The following is a 20,992-nucleotide window of genomic DNA, read 5'->3' as shown; positions in this document are numbered from 1 at the left end:
GGTCAGCAAACTTTTTCAGCAGGGGGGGGGTGGTCCACTGTCCCTCAGACCTTGTGGGGGGCCAGACTAGATTTTTTGGGGGGAGGGGGAATGAATGAATTCCTATGCCCCACAAATAACCCAGAGATGCATTTTAAATAAAAGCACGCATTCTATTCATGTAAAAACACCAGGCAGGCCCCACAAATAACCCAGAGATGCATTTTAAATAAAGGACACATTCTACTCATGTAAAAACACGCTGATTCCCGGATCGTCTGCAGGCCGGATTTAGAAAGCAATTGGGCCGGATCCGGCCCCTGGGCCTTAGTTTGCCTACCCACGTTGTACACCTTTCTAAAGTGTCTACAGTCATGCATGCAGTTACTGCAGCATTCAATGCAAATAAATAAATCCCAGAGTGTAGGAGAGTACAAACTTACACATACTTACTTTGCATTGAAAATAGCGGGACTGACTTAACATGTATAGGATCAGGCCTCGTGGCTGTCATTAAATATATATTTGGATCATTGTTACGGCATCAAGGACCTCGAATCAGAGGTGGGTGGTGAGGTAGCCTTCACAAGGAGCAAAAGAACAGTGTAACTTTTCCAATGGGCACTATTGTGCAAGATAACCAGAGGCAGCAGTCATTTATAAATCACTTAAATCAAATAACACCCTGTAAGGTTTACAGTCTGAAATTCAAAACCTAAAAGGGACTTGGGATGGGAAGGGGAAAGGAAAATCAGCAACCTGAGGTGTCTATTCTTAATGTTAAATAGTTGGTCTTATAGTGACCAGGTTATTTAGAACAGTTCAGAGAGGGGAGGAGTCAGATGGCACTCAGAGAAGCCACTAGAGAAGGCACTGTTGTCCCTCTCCCTCTACTACAGCCAATTAGGATAGCAGAAATAGCTGTAACATTAAGGTGCAATTGTGCTCTAGCAAGTTGATACAGTATTATGATCTTTATCCTAATTCCATGAGTTTTGTGTCTGTGATTCTGGCTCGAAAGAGTAATTGTTTTTGTGGAGGAAGAGTTTTAACACTGTAGCTTTTGTCCCCTGGCTTCTCCTTTCCATAGGAGTTTGACTTGATTGTTTCTAAATGGCCAATTCGGTGGAACTGCATGAAGGTGCAAGAGCAGCTGAGCCTGACAAATGAGGAAAGGTCATTACAATTTGTCAAAATGTATGGCGCTTTGCCCAGGACTTGCTTTTGTTCCATTCTCCTCTTCGTCTAATTTAAGATGGTTAATTTCATGGGGAGGGGAGGGTTGGATAAATGAAGAATGCTAGGCCCCGTCTCACTATTGTATGTAGACCATTAATTTGATACTGAGCTCTAATTCTGCAGTGGCTGAAGCCAACTCTTCTTCCTTCCGTTGTAGCTACCTGAGAACAGCTTGTAGCCACTCTATTGCTTTGATCTATAATCATCCATAGGACTTTCCTGCAGGGGAAAAACCCCCACTTTCTCTTAGATTTTTATTGTGCCAGTTTGTATTCTTCCTTGGCCAGTTCTATAAGTGTTTGTTTTGGCTTTACACTTGTAAAAAAAAAAAAAGCTATTAAGATTTAAGTTTGCAAGAAAGTGTTGAACTATGTAACAGATAATCTACTCTTGGGGTTATACAGCTGTGCGTGTAATATTTTTAAAAATTCAGAAATATTAAGACAGTGGGGGAAATATCTGCAGGAACCTAACTGTGCAATCTTAGCTAAGGCCCTGACTATATTTAATGAAGCTCACTTCTTAGTAGGATTGTTTAGGAATGCATTTTTAAGCATAAATGTTATCGAGTTAGGAAGTCAAGCTTGCAGATGACATCAAATTATTCAGGAAGATGAAGAACCAAGCAGACTATAGTCCTGTTTGGGCACTCAGTCTCTTTGTGTGTAAGCAGAAGAATGTGAGAAGTGAAGATGTGCCTCAAAGCTCTACCCACTACGGCATATCACAGAGCCCTCCATAAGTCTGAGGGCAAATGCTTGACGTGTGGAGTCTCCTGTACTCATATCAGCTCCCCATGCATAATCATGGTTTTAAGTCATCAGGGGAGCCTCCATAAGTAGGAGATGCTGACCCCTTCAGAACTTTCCCCACAAACTAATGGAGGCCTCTAAACTGTACGGATGATGTGCCAAAGAAGACTGAACTGTGTACAGATTATGCTTACTTGTGAAGAGATTGAACACCCAAATAGTACTTATGCAAACCTCACATAGATTCTCTCCCCCAGATCACTAGGATTGGACAGCCCTGGCAAATAATTCACCGTGATTAAAAGCTAAACTTGTCAATAAAAATAAAATATCTCTCTTTCCATTGTGGTCTGAGGTTTTCCTCAATCAGCTTTCTTTTGTTTTTCAGGGGTGGGGTTGTTGCTGTGAGGTTTTTTTGTTTGTTTGTTTGTTTGTTTTTTTGGAGACCCCAAGCCATGGAGACACTTGGAACCTTAACAATTCACTGATCCCTCATTTTCAATGCCTTGCTAATGGCACGATCCATTTCAGAAATCTGGAAACTGTCCACGAATCACTCAAATTTTCCTCATAATTTGTGGTACACCTAGAGCCATTGCATGCTCCTAGTACATAGCCAACATGTCAAGGTCACTGCTTTGGTTAGGGGTGCCTCAGACTGATCTCACTTAACCTCAGACAAGCCCCAAATTCATCAGAAGTGCTTTAGTGTTCAGGGTTCGTTCAAATCTGATGCACAACTCTACTCAATGCTAATCACATTGATATATCTGCATATAGCAGTAAAGCAGTACTTCCACCATCTTGGATAGTGTTATACTAATGGAACTGTTAGTTTGCCCTTTCTATGGATTTATATTCTACTGGTCCCTTCAGTTTAGCAACAGCCGACTTCCTAATACAGATGCAAGAATGGGAGAAGGGCGGAGGAGAGGGAGAAATATTATTAATATTCCATTATTGTATATAATCCATTAGTTAAGTAAAGTGTTCTCAAATTAGTATGCAGAATAGAAGTGGTATAAAACTGAGCAGAAAGCATTTTTATCTGAAGTCTTTACAGAAGGCTGTACTTTGCTCATAGTTTGGGTTTTTTTCCTTAGATTTCTTCAAAAGGTTGCCAGTAAAAACCGATCATAAATAATGTTTTATCATCACACCAGGGGCTGATATTTTCACTTATACTTAAAAGATATATTTCCATTTGTGAAAGCTTAACACTCAAATTCACTGAAATGATAGGCTTAGTATATGAACTTTTAGCTACAAAAGACTGCAGATTTGGAGGAAAATATAGTGTTTACATATGATTGCCATAAACTTTATGATGGCACATGTGTCTAAAATGCTGGCACAGCATTGTGATTGATTCAATTAAAGGACACACACAATCTTAGGATCAGAGTTTAGATCATGTTTAAAATATTTTATTAGCATTTTTTTATGCCTTTGAAACACCCTCTCCCTTTCAGATTATTCCTAATTGTGAGACAGCAACCACTAAATCAGGCTAATAGGAAAATGAAGAGAAGGGGATCTCAACTAAAACAAACTACATCCAAATATGTTTGAAGTGTGAAGTCCTTCTTCAGGAGCAAGACTCATGATTTTTACATAGAGTTGTACCTCTCATACTAAGGCTTCAGTCCTAGGCCCACTTACCTGGAAGTAAGCCCAATTGAATTTTTAGTGCTGCCCTCCATATTCTCTTTTTACAATAATAATATACCCAGTTAAACCCAATGCAAATTCCAGTTGTTTGCCCCCTAATTTTTTTATCAGATTATAGCGGAAGCAAAGGCGCAGATTTCATGCAGATTTGGGATGTCATGAACTTTATGAACAGATACAGCAAATATTCAGATTCAAGTGCAATTCAATTTTATTTATTCAAAGGCAAAGTGAAAATACCTCAAAGGTATTATTTTTCTTTGTTGGCTTCCTCTATTTACTGTGCCTCATCAAACAGTATTTTGAGAAATGTGGACCAATGGGAATAATAAAGGCATCTTATGATTCTTGACTGATGAGAAAATCTGTCAATTTCATTTCCACTCAGTTTCTCATTTTCCCAATATTTTGTTCATTTTTTCCACAGCACTTTGCTTTTTTTATAAAGTCCTCATGAAAATTCAATAGTATTTTAGTACCAGTTTCTCCTAATATACATACCATATTTTTTCGTGTGTAGGACAATGCTTTGTGCTAAAAAAAATAGGCAAAAATTGGGTATCTTCTTATACATGGATAGTGAATGCAGAGGGAGGACGTGTGATTAATGGCAGCAGCAAGGAGGAGATTGGCAGCAGTGACTGGCAGGTGATTGGTGGCTGCGGCAAGTGGTGGGTGGGCTGTTGGTGGTGGTGAGTGGGTAGACAATTGACTGCGGTGAGGTGGACAGTGGCTGTGGCAAGCGATTGGCAGTGGTGGGAAGGCAGGTGAGCAATTGGTGGAAGTGACCTCCCCCACCCCCCAAAAAAGCTAAACAACTTATTTTCTTAATTTTGTATTTTAAAAAATAGGGGTTGTCTTCTACATGGGGGCGTCTTATACAAGGAAAAATATGGTATTTGTATGCAATTTTGCCTAATGTGCACATTTTGGGAAAGTTATTTAATATAAATGCTGCTTAATATCACACATGTTTGCATGTCACACTACTATATGCATTTTTCTGCACACTTTAACTAAGTATATGCACTGTAGACATTTACATGACTGGAAACTCAGCTGCAAAATTAATTGTGTGAAGTGTGGATTTCAAAGGGCGGCTCTGTTTCAGTTTGTGTATGATTTCGACAAATGGAAATTAGGTAGGTTCGTCTTTAAATACAAACTGAATCAAATTTCTCCCCATCCCTAATCTTAGCATCAAAGGGGCTTCTAAACAATGTATCTGAAAAGCAGCTGTTTGTTTAAGGGTAGGTCTGTATAGTTAAAGCTATGGTTTTCCCAGTAGTGATGTATGGAAGTGAGAGCTGGACCATAAAGAAGGCTGATTGCCGAAGAATTGATGCTTTTGAATTATGGTGCTGGAGGAGACTCTTGAGAGTCCCATGGACTGCAAGAAGATCAAACCTATCCATTCTGAAGGAAATCAGCCCTGAGTGCTCACTGGAAGGACAGATCCTGAAGCTGAGACTCCAATACTTTGGCCACCTCATGAGAAGAGAAGACTCCCTGGAAAAGACCCTGATGTTGGGAAAGATGGAGGGCACAAGAAGAAGGGGACGACAGAGGACGAGATGGTTCGATAGTGTTCTCGAAGCTACAAACATGAGTCTGACCAAACTGCGGGAGGCAGTGGAAGACAGGAGTGCCTGGCGTGCTCTGGCCCATGGGGTCACGAAGAGTCGGACACGACTAAACAACAAAACAAGCTGACACCGGCTTTTGTTTCACAAAACTCCCATTTTATGTGTTTGATCTTTCTGCAATTTGCATGGAGAATTTCCCAGCCACTTTCATCATTTTCTAGAAGGGATGCTGCAGTTTAACAGGCAAGGTATGTTATTACTCACACCTCATGAGGAAAGGGCATGAAGATTTACTGAGAGTCAGTTTCCGAAAGTGCAAATGTCAAAAGGGAGTGGGTGAAAAGAAATTTAACAACACTCTCGGATAAAAAAAGGCCTTGGCATCTAAGTACAATAGAGTGTACTCTGCAAATATTATGAGTACCTGTAGCAATATGGTCCTCTTGAGATTTGAGGGTAGCACTTTATAATTACTTTGCATTGTTTTCATACTTCTGAAGGTAAAGCTCTGAAAGCAGAATGTACTTTTCAATACTTTAGTAGTGACTGTGTAAATGGTGAAATGTGTTGACTTATGTAGAATTGAATTTGTGTTCAAACTGTGGATTTTAACTTACCATGACTACCAGATTATTTCAAGGCGCACTTCTACTTTTCCATTAGTTATGCTGGAGACAAGGAACCTAGACCCATCTAGAGGTTGATGGGCTACAGCTCCCATAATCACTGACCATTAGCCATGCTGGCTGTATCTGATGGGAGTTAGCATTCTCACAGGTTCCCCATGCCTGACCTATGTAATATTTTCATACTTTACTCGTCAACAATGAGATTATGCTTTATTTTTATGAAACACAAAGGGCAAAGGAAAATGATACCAATAATCCATAACAATGAACAATGACTTTTGTTTTCAGTTGTGACATGCTCCTGATTGCCAAGTGCTGAGCATAGACAACAATGGGAGAGACAATCACCTTCCACTCTGTGAGGTTCCTGGCTCTGATTGGCTGCTCCTGGAAAGAGTATGCTGGACTAGAGAGCATGCTTGTCTGATTCAGCAAGGTTCTTGTGCACTCTAAAGCAGCAGTTGATTGAATACAGTGGTACCTTGGGTTACATACACTTCAGGTTACATACGCTTCAGGTTACAGACTCCGCTAACCCAAAAATAGTGTTAGTTTATTCAGCTCCGGACCTTGAGCTGATACGGCTCATCTTGACTTGAGCCCAGCAGAGTTTAATCCCAGTTCGCAAACAAAAGGATGAAGCAGGTATAGTGTTACATTGCTAACTTTATTTCTAAGCTATACCGAGAACACACAAATGTACATCTTGCCTCTGTGAGAGCAGAGAGCAACTCCCAACAAAGAAACGACAGAACAAAGAAACAGGAAACCAATGTACGTCACATCCAGTCTCCCTTTCCCGTGAGAATCCAACAGTAACTTGACTGTGGAATGAAAACATAGTCCCATGACTTGCAGCTGCTGCTCAGTGAGGGAAACATAAACCAACAAATAGTACCTCAGGTTAAGAACTTTGCTTCAGGATGAGAACAGAAATCGTGCTCCAGCAGTGTGGCAGTAGCAGGAGGCCCCATTAGCTAAAGTGGTGCTTCAGGTTAAGAACAGTTTCAGGTAAAGAACAGACCTCCGGAACGAATTAAGTACTTAACCCAAGGTACCACTATATAAACAAAGCAATAGGCTATGGGTTTATCCCCTTGTACCACACAAAATGTATATACTGGCGTACCTTGGTTTTCAAACAGCTTAGTTCTCGAATGTTTTGGCTCCCGAACGCTGCAAACCTGGAAGTGAGTGTTCTGGTTTGTGAACAATTTTTGGAAGCCGAATGTCCGACAGAGCTTCCGATTGGCTGCAGGAGCTTCATTTTTTGACTTTTCCAAACGCTTTGGTATTCGACTTCCAAGGTACAACGGTATTGATTTTGGCCTGTATTTTTATATTGGAATGTGCAGCAAAGAATTATAAAAGCACCATAATGACTACCAACTTTATTATGACATTTCATGGACCAGAGGCCACACCATCACATGCATATGATGAAGTGGACTCCTGTTCACAAACAGTCATACAGTCTGTAAGGTACCACAAGACCTTTTGCTGTCTTGGCTGCTCCTCCAGAAAACAAAGATTGTGTCTTGATGTTGTGGATACTTTGGTGCCTGGGGTAACACAGCAAATGGCAACATTTCCTTGCCCAGAAGTCAAACATGTATCTGAGGCAGAATACAGGTACCTCTCCCACTCCCTTGCAGAGAAAAAAACCAAAACACATGATAAAATAAATTAAAGAACTAACAATTTGCTGCTCTTTCATGATACTGGAAGCAATCTGCTTGAGGAAGACACCTCATTCTTCCCAAGGATAGAACTGAGAAAGATAGCACTGGCCTTGCAGGTGAACCCCCAAACTTCAGCAGTTTGAACCTGAACTTGCTCCCCTCTTTAGGATTCATGTCATCTGAATGTGAGGAATTAATCATTTAAAAAATCATGATGATTATATATAAATGTAGAGGACTCAGTACATTTAAAATGCACAAGACCTGCATTTTGCTCACCAGCAGGAAAATATTTTGGTTTGTTATCAAGGGCTGAATTTGTACAAATTATTATTATTTTCATTTAATTTTATTTCATTCTGAATCATTTGTGGTAATTGTTAATTCCCAGAATGTGTGCATTTTAAATATTGTAAATTTAGTTTTTATACATCCACATGGCATTTTGGCACAGTAAATATACAAACCTAACATAAAAGGCCATAATAATAGTAATTCACCTCTATTTTAAAAAGCACAGCATGTTCGACTTGGGGAAAGTGCTGTGGTAATAACATTGCATTCAACAGGCTTCCCATCAAGAAAAGCAAGGAATTCTCTGAAAGAGGTGCTTAATAATCACATTCACACAGAGTTCTTATCCAAATGGATATTCCAAATGCATGTGCTCTAAATAGTACAATGCTGTTGGTCTGTCTGCTTCTATTATAAGGTCTTAAATTTCTTCCTATTCACTAAAGAAAGTGTAGTTTAGGAGTAAGATTTTTTTGTAAGATTAAGAAAATCAGAAAGGTTTGGGGATGTGTGTGTCTTAAAATATCCTTTATCAGTCACAACCTAACTGATTAGGTTGGAGGAACAGCATTTGACATCTCAAATCATGCTTGGGAGGTAACCAAGAGGTAATCTTGGTCCTAAGAAATAATACAAAGCATAATATAATTATATAGGCCAATGATGAGGAATGTGTGGCTCTCCAGGAGTCATTGGAGTTACTCATCAGCTCCAGCCAGTGATCAGGGAAAGTGGTCCAACAACATCTGGAAGCCATGCTGTTGACTGCCCCAACATAAACAATATGGATCAGAAAACACGGCCTGGACTGCTGCCCACCCTAGTCTCTGCTGATATAGAGCTCTATATTTCTAATAGGTTTTGCAACAGAGCGTTTTTGCTTTACCAGTTGATATCTTTAAGATTCTTCAGGGATCCAAGAAAGTGAAAAGAAGTGGTCAAAGCAATGTGTGGTTAATGGTTCTGAATATTTAGATGGCGGCCTGACATGGTCTACCTTGTACAGAGAGAGATGGCTTGAGAACCAAAGTAAAGCCTGAGTCAGAATGATGACAGATTTGGGTACATTATTAGACCGTCTAGGAAAATATGGAATGGCCAGGTATTCAAACACTGGAGAACTCATATAAAGACACTGAGTTCTATGAGGTCTCCAGTGTTTGAATACCTGGTGTGATGGCCTGGGATTCCGATTCAGAGGATGAACCAAAGGAATCCCAGCCTGCACAGGAGTCCCCGCCTCCAGGGCCAGCTGAACTAGGGCAAGGCCTAGATGCTGAAGAGCCTGCACCTGTGGCAGAGCACCAGGAGCTGGCCCCAGGTGAAACCCTTCTGGCCCCAGAGGGGCTTGACGACTCAGTGGCTACAGGTGAGCCTCCTCCAGGGCCCAGTAACCCTTCGGCCTCTCCTGATCTGCAGAGGCTTAGGGCAGAGAGGCGAAGGGAACTGGTTGCCCCCAGGAGGAGTGCTCGCCTTAAGGCCAGAGGAGGCGGGGCTCCTGGGGGCCGGGACCGCCCCCGGCCTTAGAAGAGGATAAAAGCCCAGTCAGCCCGGCCCCAGGTTGCGGGAGCAACGTCGTTGTTGGCTTCGGACCTTCCTGTGTTCCTGATCCCTGCTCGGCCTCCTGTTCCTGACCATCCAGTGCTCCTGTTCCCTGCTTGGCCTCCTGTTCCTGACCATCCGGTGCTCCTGTTCCCTGCTCGGCCTCCTGTTCCTGTTCATCCGGTGTTCCTGTTCCCTGCTCAGCCTCCTCTTCCAGCGTTCCTGTTCCCCGCCCGGTTCCCCGCCTCGGACCTCGCCCCTCTTTGTGTGGACTCTGCTTACACCCACGGTACCTTACCCCCGGGACCAGCACACCCGGCCACTTCTTGATTCAACAGATCCCTCTTCTGACTCATACAGATCTGCAAACTGAGAGCTGGATTCTGAGAGCACTTGTGTTAACAAGAGCCAGCATGAGTCCCACCCAGCAGAACAGGAATTCTCTCACTCTCCTCCCATTGGCTTGGGTCAGGGGTCAGGAGAACCCCCAGGAAATTAGGGGGGGTGGAGATCATTCCATCTGACAAGCAGAAATGCTTGCACTAATGGAACCATCATAATAGCCTGATGAATAAGAGTTTGGATTTGATATCTCGCTTTATCACTACCCTAAGGAGTCTCAAAGGGAATGCGGGTGGCGCTGTGGTCTAAACCACAGAGCCTAGGGCTTGCCGATCAGAAGGTCGGCGGTTTGAATCCTTGCGACGGGGTGAGCTACTGTTGCTCAGTCCCAGCTCCTGCCCACCTAGCAGTTCAAAAGCACGTCAAAGTGCAAGTAGATAAATAGGTACTGCTCTGGTGGGAAGGTAAACAGCATTTCCGTGTGCTGCTCTGGTTTGCCAGAAGCAGCTTAGTCATGCTGGCCATATGATCCAGAAGCTGTCTGTGGACAAATGCCAGCTCCCTTGACCTATAGAGCGAGATGAGCGCTGCAACCCCAGAGTTGTCGGCGACTGGACCTAACGGTCAGGGGTACCTTTACCTTTAAGGAGTCTCAAAGCGGCTAACAATCTCCTTTCCCTTCCTCCCCCACAGCAAACACTCTGTGAGGTGAGTGAGGCTGAGAGACTTCAGAGAAGTGTGACTAGTCCAAGGTCACCCAGCAGCTGCATGTGGAGGAGCGGAAACATGAACCTGATTCACCAGATTACGAGTCCACCACTCTTAACCACTATACCACACTGGCTCTCCAATGCTGAATTCCTCCCTGAGAATGCATTTTTACATTACCCAGACTTACAGTTCTGTTTCTGTTATGTTATTTCATCAGTAAGATTAATTGGATTCACCCACAGTTAAACTGTCCCAAGCTCCTACTTGGGTCAAGCACATCAAAAGTCTTGAAAAGAACTAAAACTTACTGTTAACTCCTACTTTTACTCTTCTGTGGACCATCTCTTTGCAGAGGTGATTTTTATTCAAATTGTATTTTCACCGCAGTCAGCTATAGGCATTGATTGATCCCTACCACTCTAGTCAAGTATTAAAATAGGATAATTTGCATGTTATGGAATACAAAGAAAGGAGAAGGAACACAACAAATCCATTAGAGAATTGACAAATAATGACCAAGTTTGAGGTAAGCAGTTTGTGCTAAGAGAACATAAAGCATTTTTGTATCACTGCAAAAGGTATTTGTTAGCAAAGGACAAAAGCAGACAACACATTATGGACATTATTGAACCTTAACATGATAAACCTATTCATAAAAGCTAGGAATGAAACTGCAATTTTCTTCACATGCGGGGAGGGAAGTGGTTCAGTCTATCAAACTGGCTATCAACAGACTGAACTAAATTGAAGCACTTGGCACAAAGCAATTTGTAAAATGCAAGTACTGGCATTACAGATTTTAAAATGCTATCAAGTCACACCTCTTATTGGTTTTATAAAAAGCATGCCATGATTGGAAATGTTAAGCTGCTGGACAAACACATATGCCATTAAGATGTCAAGAATATGAGGTCAGGCCTCACACCTCTAAATCATGCCAAAGGGACTTGTATGAAAGGACCATTTGCAGTTTCAAAGTAACTGCATTGGATCAAGACTAACAGTGCAATCCTAACTTGTCTAATCAGAAGCAAGTCCTACTGAGTTCAGTGAGGCTTACTCCCAGGTAAGTGGGGTTAGGATTACAGCCTTAAACATGCTTTTAAAAGTTCTGTTGAAACCACTGCAAAGAGCTATATTTGAAGCATGGCTTTGTCTGGTTTACTTTGAATATACTTCTGTTCTGACAGGCTTCCCCAGCTGGATAAATGGGTTTTTACCACCAGTGTCCACTAGCTAGGGTTTCAGTCTTGCTTTAAATGTATTTGTTGCTTTTGTGGGTTTTAAAAACTGTTTTCAATTATTTCATGTGTAAACTGCCTTTAGACTGTTGCTATAAGGTGACTCATAATTTAATTGCAATAATAAACTATTAATTTGAATTCAGTGGGATTAAGAGTACTTATTTTGGGCAGGAATAATTGCTAGATATTAATGTTATATAATATTTCATAGAAATCTTTGCAATTAATAAGCTGTGCAAGGCGGTTCTGCTAAGACCCAGGAGATACAAGTCACAAGGACACCTGGAGCCACTGAAGCATAGAAATTTTTGGAAACTCCAAGCTCTGATTCTAAAGATTTAAATCTGGCAGAAGGCTGTGGTGCAACTGTGCAAGCCATATCCCTGCATTTCCATATGTTCTTTTGCTTGACAATTCAATCCAGCTGGAAAACATTTTGGCTCCTGAACGAAAGTTTCTATATTGTGATGCTATCTCAACAAGCAAGAAGAGGTCTGCGCTGAAACAGTTTCCAGTCTGCTTGTGGTTCCAAAATTCATTCAGACACATGAAAGAAGTGAGAATATGGTTTAATAGAATGTGTTGGGTTTTATCTGTTTACAGAAGGCCGAGGTGAAGTCGTGGAACGTTACTGAAAAATCTTTATAGGCACCTGTTGCATAAAAAACCAAAGCCTATCCCTACTGCACTCTGTCTTCCTATCCTTATGCTGATTAAAGTTGCAAGATAATTATTTTGATCCATTGGCCATGCTCCAAAAAGCCCTTTGGGCATATTTAAAAGTTCCTGTATTCAGTGAGATCTCATTATGCTGTGTTAGAAGTTGCATCTGACACTTTGAGGGCAGATTACCTGGTGAGACAGGGGAACGTTTCCAGAAAAGAGCATCTGCAAGGCCCAGAATCAATCATAAACCATAGGGTGATGGGGATACAGTGAGTCCTAATTTTTAAATGTGTGGGTAGGGGAGCGTGGAGGAAGTAGAAATTACCGAAATAAAGGTCTGATACAGCACTGAGGCATTTTACCTCTTACCCTCTAAAACTTGCTCTATTATGGAATAATAATAAAATATTCTATTGCCTGGGGTGAGTGCTAAGTGAAACACATTCTGAATTTATGACATGACAGATTAAGAGCCATATATACTTAATACTTGGCATTTTCAGTGAGGTGGTATTGAATAGCACAATCAGGACTGTTTAACCTAGAGGGTAATATTTGTGGAGTGTGTGAATGGCAGGCATTCTGAGGAAACAAGCAAAGAATTCTAAAGGTGCAGGAAAACCTTCCTTGCAGCTATGACTGGTGATGCAATGGACAGAGGTTTAGGGTATTTACTATTTGCAGCATCAGCACATTGCCATTAGTATTGCATTGCTATGATCACTTTGCTATTTGGAATTCCAAAAGTCAACAATCAACGTGTTGAGGTGTGTGTAAGTGTTTGGAGGTAAGTTGAGAAGAAAAAAAAAATGTATAAGTTTATTACAGTGGTACCTCAGGTTAAGTACTTAATTTGTTCTGGAGGTCCGTTCTTAACCTAAAACTGTTCTTAACCTGAAGCACCACTTTAGCTAATGGGGCCTCCTGCTGCCGCCGCGCTGCCAGAGCATGATTTTTGTTCTCATCCTGAAGCATAGTTCTTAACCTGAAGCACTATGTCTGGGTTAGCGGAGTCTGTAACCTGAAGCGTATGTAACCTGAAGTGTATGTAACCCGAGGTACCACTGTATATAATGATATGGGATTATGATGATTGTGGTGACTGAACAAACATCATATAGGAGTGGTAGGTAAAACAGAAGGAGGAAAGGAATGAGTAGGGCCAAGCTAACAAAGGATGAGTATGAGTTTTATACCATGTGATTTATCCTTTGTCTAACAAATTGGGTTTACAAAACAATAAACTAAGATTATAATTTTTAGATAGTATTTTTTTTAAAAAAAATGTTTTGCTTTCTGATGAAGGGTGGTGTGTAAATTAATAAATGATGAAAAAAGATCTAATCTCAAAAATCTTAAATTTCACAATAGATAGTGTCAGGGTTTCAGGGAGAGAAGAGCAGATGGGGGAGGAGACAGAGAGCGAGGGGGAAGAATCCCAGAGAGATGAGGAGGAGGATGACGATGCCCAAAGGTCGTCCATGAGTCTGACCAGTGAGTCAGAGGACTCCCAAAAGGGGGCCCCCCTGGTCAGACCAAAGGGGGGACAAGGGGGAAGCAGTGAGGAGCAGGGGAGCGAAGGGAGAAGCCCCAGTGGGAGTTGGAGACAGGAGCCGGCTTCTCAGCCGGAACGGAGTGAAGGGGGTGGAGTTACCAGTGTGTCAGAGGGAGCAGAGCAAGAAAGAGACAGGGGAAGGAGATCGGAGCAGGGCGCTCAGCCGGAAGGGGTGGAGAGCAGCACCGGGAGCAGTGTAGCGGTCGAGAGAAAGGTCAGAAGCAACATACGCGCGCCAAGTTCAAATGTAGAGGCGCGCGGAAGTGAGGAGAGCCCTGGGGAGGAGCCCGGCCCCAAAGCGAGAAGGAGGGGGGCAGAGGCGTCAGAGGATTCAGCCTCGGGCGAGTCCCGGCGAGGGGGAACCCAGGGGGGCAGAAAGACCCTGCGGAAAAGGGAGGAGAGGAAGAGGTGGTCCAGGACTAGCCTCTTAAATTGGTGCCTCGGCGGGACAGATTCAGAGGGGACTTCAGCGGTCTAACGTTACAGACGTAGAGTCACAAAGATGGAATGTAAACGCAACCATGATCTTCAATAAAGACTTTCTGTAAATAAACCGGATCGGAGTTGGGTCTCTTGTGAGCTGGGACCAAACGGGTGGCTCTGAGAGTAAGTCCCCTCCAAAGAACGCAAAAAATTTTTTTTTGCAAAGCTCACCAGCGGGAGCAGCCATGAGCGCGGAGGAACAGCTGCTTACGCTGAGGAATCAAGTTACCGAACTCACAGCTGCAGTCATTGCATCGCAGAAGAAGAATGACGAACTGGACAAGGCTTGCCAGGACCTGCGAACAAGGTGGGAGCAGGCAGGCAGGGCAGGGGTCCCGGGTTCCAGATCGGAGGGCGTTGCACTTGGACGGCGGGGGGGCGCCCTAGTTACGCACTTTAATGGCAACCTGCAAGACTACCCTAACTTCAGGGCAGACGTCGTGTATGCACTGCATTTACTCCGTCATGATTTTAAAGATGAGGAGGAGAGAGTGGGGTTCATAATTTCGCATCTGCATGGGGAGGCCAGAGCTTGGCTGCGCAATTTGTGGCGCGAAGATGGCCCTGCCCGCCGCAATTCTGATGAATTTATTAAAGCGATGGATGCTTGTTTCCAGTCCTCTGTGGATGTGGATATTGCGCGTAGACAGATGCACGGACTGCGGCAAGGCAAAGCCACTGTACGTCAATATCATTCCAAGTTCTTTGCATTACTAACTGCGTTGGGCTGGGAGAAGGATAGTAAACCAGTCAGAGATCTTTTCTGGGAAGGTCTTAGCCCCCCCGTCAAGGATGAGATCGCCAGGGGGGATAGACCCCAGACCCTAGAAGACGTAGTGCAACGGGCTTTGGCTATAGGAATCCGACATGAGGGACGCCCGTGGCACGAGGGGGAGGGACCCCAGGCGCGTGCACCAGCGAGAACCCCCCCTTTTGTCCCCAGGGACTTCAGCCAGACGCACCCCTCGCCCTTGGGGAGGCAAGGAGAAGAGCCGATGGAAATCGGTGGTGCTAGGGCTCAGACACCATCCAGAGCCCCTGTTTCCGGTGCAGTGAAGGCGAAGCCGCCTAGAGGGACCAGGAAATGTTACATCTGTGACAGTGCACACCATATGGCGAAAGAGTGCCCCCAGAGGCTCCAAAAACACACTGCAGCTCTAGCAACAGTGGCAGCGGAAGTGGTGCAAAGAGAGCAGCCTCAGGGAAACGACAGTGCCTGGCTGGAAGCGGAGCTACTGGGGCTCAGCCAGGCGGATCTGTAGAACAGTCCCCAGCACCCTTGCAACGCACAGACCCTTTACCACCCAAGCCAGCAGTGCAACTCACTGCAACCCTTCAGCTGCCAAATGGACAATCCCTGGAAGTTCCCATCACGATTGATTCAGGAAGCAATGCGGATTTTGTGGGAATACAATTTGTCAAGCAGCATAGCATAGCGCTCCTGCCTGCAACGACGCCTCTGAACGTGGTCACAGTGGACGGCAGGAAATTGCTGGGAGGGCAAGTTGTGCAGCAGACGCCTCCCATGGTGATGCAGATTGGGAATCATCGAGAACTCATTAGCTTCAATGTCACCCACCTGTCAGACACGCCCATTGTGTTAGGCATGAGTTGGCTGGAGAGGCATAGTCCCGCTGTAGCGTGGTACCAGCGGCAGATCACCTTCTGCTCATCGTATTGTGCTCAGCATTGCATCCAAACCAATCAGGAGGAAGGAGCTGAGCAGCAACTGCACCTGGGCATGGTGCAGGCAGTGCCTCACAAGTACGAGGGATTCTTGGAGGTTTTCTGCGAGAAAGAAGCTGACAAGTTGCCGCCTCACAGGCCTTACGACTGTGCGATCGACCTGGTGCCAGGGGCGCAGCTGCCAACTGCAAAGCTGTATTCCATGTCTGAGGACGAGATGCAAGAGCTCAGAGAGTTCATAGAGCATAATCTGAAGCGCGGGTTCATCCGGGAATCCAAAGCAGTGGGAGGCAGTCCTGTTTTCTTTGTGAAGAAGAAAGACACGCCCCAAAAAAGACTCATTGTGGACTATAGATTCATAAACAGACTGACTAAGCCCAAGGCCTTTCCCATGCCCAAGATTGACGACCTCCTAGCGACCGTTAGGAAGGGTAAGATCTTCACCAAGTTGGATTTGCGTGGAGCGTACAACCTCATCCGCATCCGGAAGGGCGATGAGTGGAAGACTGCCATGTTCACGCCTCTAGGCACGTATGAATACAGAGTTATGCCGTTTGGTCTCCAAAATGGCAGCCACGTTTTCCAAGCATTTATGCATCACGTGCTGGCGGGACTCCTCTACAAGAAGTGTGTATGTTTTCTCGACGACATCCTGATTTTCTCGGAATCGCCGGAAGCTCACGAGAAGGATGTAAAGGAAGTCCTACAGAGGTTGAAGGAGCACAGGCTGTACGCCAAGTTGGAGAAGTGCCAGTTTGATGTGACGGAGGTGGATTTCCTTGGCTACAAGCTGTCCGACGAGGGGCTGGCCATGGACAGAGTCAAGGTCCAAGCGGTGTTGGACTGGAAGAGCCCACGCAATCGGAAGGAGGTCCAGAGATTCATCGGATTTGCCAATTTTTATCGCAAATTCATCAAAGGTTTTGCAAATGAGACGGCAGCAATCACGGACACCCTCAGTTCCAAGAAGAAGAAGTTCGCTTGGACGGAACAGGCAGAGCGCTCTTTTCGGAAGCTTAAAAGCCTCTTCGCCTCCGAGGAGCAGCTGCTGCACGTGAATCCCGGCAGGCCCATGCGGGTGGAAACCGACGCGTCAGACAGAGCGGTTGGAGCCGTCCTTCTGCAGGAGGATCCGCAAGGCAATTGGAGGCCGGGTGCCTTCTACTCCCGGAAGCTCAGCAAGACGGAGCGGAACTACACCATATGGGACAGGGAGCTGTTGGCCATTCATGCAGCTTTCAAAGCGTGGCGACACTTCCTCATAGGAGCCAAGCACACAGTGCAGGTCCGCACGGATCACAAGAACTTAGAGTATTGGCGAACGGCAAGGCTGCAGACCCAAAGACACATGCGCTGGGCAGAATTCTTTGCGGATTTCGACTTCAAAATAGAATACATCCCGGGAGACTCCAATGTTATAGCAGACGCGCTCTCCAGGAAACCGCAATACCTGGAGGAGACGACACCAATTGCAGCGAAGCACATTTTTGCACCACAGGCGTGGGCGTGCGCTGCCATCGCAGTCGACCTGGACGCGGTGTGACGCGCGTTGCAGGCGGATCAATTTGCACAGTCCAAGATGGAGGAGCTCCGCAGCGGGTCGCAAAGAGACGATGAGTTCCAGTTGCGGGACGGACTCTTAACTCGCAAGGGTGCCCTCTACGTGCCTAACGACGAACTTCGCGCAAAGGTTCTGCAGCAATTGCACGACGCCCCCAGTGCGGGCCACTTCGGCAAGGAGAAGACAATAGAATTAGTGGCCAGGGACTTTTGGTGGCCCCAGATGCGGGGAGAGGTGGCGGATTACGTCGCCAGGTGTGACACCTGTCAGAGGTCCAAACCAGTACACCAGAAGCCGGCGGGATTGTTGGAACCGCTGGAAACGCCGCAGCAACCGTGGGAGAGGGTAGCACTGGACTTTGTTACTGACCTGCCCAGCTCCAGGGGCAAGACGGCGGTGCTGGTGGTTGTGGACTTGTTCACCAAGATGGCGCACTTCATTCCTTGTGCCAAGGTGGCGACGGCAGAACAGACCGCCAAACTCTTCATCGACCACGTGTTCAGAGTGCATGGACTACCGCAGTCCGTCCTGTCCGACAGGGGGCGCCAATTTGTTTCCAACTTCTGGCAGAAGCTTCTGGGTATCCTGCACGTCAAGATCGACCTAGCGTCGGCGAGACACCCACAGACCAACGGCCAAGCAGAGAGGGTCAACGCGATCATGCAGCAGTACCTGAGGTGTTACGCCAATCAGCGACCAGCAGCGTGGGTGGACTACCTGCCGATGGCTGAGTTTGCCTACAACAACACGAAGCACGCATCGACCGGGGTGACGCCGTTCTTCGCGAACAATGGCCGTCATCCCAGAACCTTTCCGAGACTTATAACGCCAGGAGAGGGGGTGCCTCAAGAGGCCGACCAGTTCGCAGCAGAGTTGCAAGAGGTGCACGAGGAGCTGCGGAGACATTTGGAGCTGGCCAAGCAGGCCTATAAGGTGCAGGCGGACAAGCACAGAAGGGCGGGAGAGGACATCCAGGTGGGGGACTGGGTATGGTTAGCGGCCCAAGCGATGCCAGCCAAGTCGTTAGCCAAGAAGAAGCTAGGACACAGGCAGCTAGGACCATACCAAGTTGAGGCTAGGATCAATCCGGTAGCATTTCGCCTAGCCCTTCCAGAAGGCTCCAGAGTGCACCCGGTCTTTCATAGGTCGGTGCTCACTCCCTACAAGGCCCCGCACAGGTTTCAAGAGTCAGAAACAGTACCAGACCCACGCAAAGGGGCACCCAAGAGGGGGGGGTCGCCTAGGGCCGAACCCCTTAACGAGGTCACAGAGATACTGGACTTGAGATGGGGGGAGGAGGGGGTTGAATACTTTCTCGCCAGGGAGGGCACCCCAGCCACTGCCAATAGTTGGGTGCCGGGCTACGCGTTAGACGAACCCCTTTTGAAAGAAGAGTTCCATGCACTTTTCCCACATAGACCCATGCCAGCTGAGTACTTTGATGACTGGCTTTTCACACCCACATTGTCAGATAGCACGTTCAGGGGTTTCTCTTCCCCCGAGGAAAGAACACCAGAATCAAGCCCGCCCAGGGGATCGTGCTCGGGGGTGGACACGGAAACCCCTTATTGGTGGGAGGAGCAACCAGAGGAGGAATGGCGTAAGAGGTGGATGATGGGTCCTTGGCGGGCAGCACCAGAGGAAGTAGCAATGGAAGAAGAGACTGAGAAGCCTTTGGGTGAAGAACCCGAGTTCGAACACACATACACAGAACTGCCAGCAGAGAACATTGACGTAGACGACCTGTATCCTGAGCCTACCCCCGAAGAGCCGCAGTTTCCACAACCGGCCCCCGGCGAGCGGGAGGGGGGAAGGGGGGGCTTCGAGGGGGGGATGGATGTCAGGGTTTCAGGGAGAGAAGAGCAGATGGGGGAGGAGACAGAGAGCGAGGGGGAAGAATCCCAGAGAGATGAGGAGGAGGATGACGATGCCCAAAGGTCGTCCATGAGTCTGACCAGTGAGTCAGAGGACTCCCAAAAGGGGGCCCCCCTGGTCAGACCAAAGGGGGGACAAGGGGGAAGCAGTGAGGAGCAGGGGAGCGAAGGGAGAAGCCCCAGTGGGAGTTGGAGACAGGAGCTGGCTTCTCAGCCGGAACGGAGTGAAGGGGGTGGAGTTACCAGTGTGTCAGAGGGAGCAGAGCAAGAAAGAGACAGGGGAAGGAGATCGGAGCAGGGCGCTCAGCCGGAAGGGGTGGAGAGCAGCACCGGGAGCAGTGTAGCGGTCGAGAGAAAGGTCAGAAGCAACGTACGCGCGCCAAGTTCAAATGTAGAGGCGCGCGGAAGTGAGGAGAGCCCTGGGGAGGAGCCCGGCCCCAAAGCGAGAAGGAGGGGGGCAGAGGCGTCAGAGGATTCAGCCTCGGGCGAGTCCCGGCGAGGGGGAACCCAGGGGGGCAGAAAGACCCTGCGGAAAAGGAAGGAGAGGAAGAGGTGGTCCAGGACTAGCCTCTTAAATTGGTGCCTCGGCGGGACAGATTCAGAGGGGACTTCAGCAGTCTAACGTTACAGACGTAGAGTCACAAAGATGGAATGTAAACGCAACCATGATCTTCAATAAAGACTTTCTGTAAATAAACCGGATCGGAGTTGGGTCTCTTGTGAGCTGGGACCAAACGGGTGGCTCTGAGAGATAGCAATAGCACTCTTCCTGAATGAATGATGTTAGCATAAGCTGATCATAGTCAAAGTAACCAAACTTAAAAAAAAATAAAACCTTCCTAATTTGCAGTACGGTAAGTAAAGGGCACATGCCCAGAGTGCAGAATACTCCAGTTTCTATCACCAGCCTCTCCAGGTAGGACTGAGAAATACACCTGTGGAATCCTAGAGAGTCATTGCCATTTCATACTGAAGTAGACGGACCAATGATCTGACACAGTATATGTAAGGCAGCTCCATTTGTTTCTTAAAGTAAACATCAATTTGATAATATTTACAATAATGTTTTTTGTTGTGTATGAAGAATTGGTAGTACAAAAGGGGGTTAAATCTATCTCCTCATCCCCTCTATAGGGAAAATCGGATTTGTGAAGAAAAGAGAATCTGAGGGTTTAGATATGAATACCGGTATATAAATCTTACCTAGGCTTATATTCTCCTATTGTGTTGAATTCAACAGTATTCCCAAAGCTATCATTTAAAAATCAGCTCACCCCTGAAAACAAAGGGGGTGTTCCATTGTTGTCTAGCCTGGCAGCCATAAACCCAATGCTTTTAGTCTGTAGGGGAAAGTAGAATATGTAGTGAGGCCCCAAAAGTTAATGTAACTAAAATTACATTAGAACAATGAAGAAGTTAGCTGAGGACTTGTTTATTTCCTTAACGAAAAGTATATACCACTTGATTGTAGTAAAAAACTATAAGTGGTTCACAAA

The sequence above is a fragment of the Podarcis melisellensis genome, assembly GCF_964234715.1.
Source record: "Podarcis melisellensis genome assembly, chromosome: 2".
NCBI classification, from domain to species: domain Eukaryota; kingdom Metazoa; phylum Chordata; class Lepidosauria; order Squamata; family Lacertidae; genus Podarcis; species Podarcis melisellensis.
The sequence above is the reverse complement of the archived record's forward strand: the minus strand, read 5'-3'. Positions refer to the sequence as shown.